The sequence below is a fragment of the Rhinoderma darwinii genome, unplaced genomic scaffold (assembly GCF_050947455.1).
Source record: "Rhinoderma darwinii isolate aRhiDar2 unplaced genomic scaffold, aRhiDar2.hap1 Scaffold_2454, whole genome shotgun sequence".
NCBI classification, from domain to species: domain Eukaryota; kingdom Metazoa; phylum Chordata; class Amphibia; order Anura; family Rhinodermatidae; genus Rhinoderma; species Rhinoderma darwinii.
This window is the reverse complement of record NW_027462753.1, coordinates 18,765-19,874: the sequence shown is the minus strand read 5'-3', so window position 1 is coordinate 19,874 and position 1,110 is coordinate 18,765. Positions and strand designations below refer to the sequence as shown.

Below are 1,110 nucleotides of genomic sequence, written 5' to 3'. Positions count from 1 at the left end.
TATTACACCACTGACCTCCCTAGAGATCTGCAGAACATTGCTCTGTATCATCTACCTCCTGATAGACACAGTACATATGGATATATTCTGCAGATTATTACAACACTGAGCTCTGCAGAACATTTCTCTGCCTCCTGATATATGGTCATACTCTGCAGATTATTACACCTCTGAGCTCTGCAGAATATTGCTCTGACCCCTCTACCTCCTGACATATTATGGATATACTCTGCAGATCATTACACCTCTGAGCTCTGCAGAACATTTCTCTGCTCCCTCTACCTCCTGACATATAAATATGGATATACTCTGCAGATTATTGCACCACTGACATCTGAGCTCTGCAGAATATTGCTCTGTCCCCTCTACCTCCTGACATATACATTTGGATATATTCTGCAAAACTCTTTAACATTAAAAATCAGGACTAGCTCCAGCACTGGATTTATTTTGACCCCTTACTTCCTGAACATCTGCAGTCTGTAGACTCTAGACCTGCTATTCATTTCCTTGGAGATCTCCGTCCATGCATCACAGCGCAGCGGTTGATAAGTTGCAGATCTGGAGGCTCAACTATAAAATATCCTCCGCTGCGTGTTAGAGGTCCCTTGTATCCGTCCCCTATTAATAACATTGAGAAAAATGTCATCCACATATGTTCCTCCCGTCTGAGGGGGCTGTGAGCTGCATGATCTCCGTGTACGCACCATGTCAGTCACTTTATGTCTCCTGCCTCTTAAATTTTGCCCAACTATCCTGTAAAGGTGGTCATCACTGCCGGCACTGGAACGCTGAGAAGACAGCGCAGTAGTAACCAGGCAGACTCACCGGAAGTTCGGATGTTGGCAAACGCACGTTGTCGTTGTCACGACAACAGCAGTTCACCGCCTGTGCGCGCGCATGCGCAGGAGAGGAAGGAAGCCATGGGTGGGACAGGAGGAGAGCAGGAGTCGGAAGTGACGGATTGCGAGGCGGAGTAAAAAAAGGGCGCGAAGGGAATGAGGAGAGGAGCCGGGGAAGGAGCGGAAGCTGAAAAAAAGGAGCGGAGATCGGTGTGTGCGCGAGGTGAGCAGAAGAAGAGGCAGCATTGGAAAACTGTGAAGAGGGGGG

General features: G+C 48.1%; 1 long non-coding RNA gene across 1 annotated transcript; it reads right to left on the bottom strand.

Annotated features, from left to right (window-relative positions):
* Nucleotides 1-428: 428 nt before the first annotated feature.
* Nucleotides 429-850, bottom strand: LOC142702872 (uncharacterized). Its single transcript, XR_012867265.1, has 2 exons — nucleotides 708-850; nucleotides 429-621 (listed from the first exon to the last, which is right to left on the bottom strand). It is a non-coding gene; the product is annotated as an uncharacterized LOC142702872 (long non-coding RNA).
* Nucleotides 851-1,110: the final 260 nt, after the last annotated feature.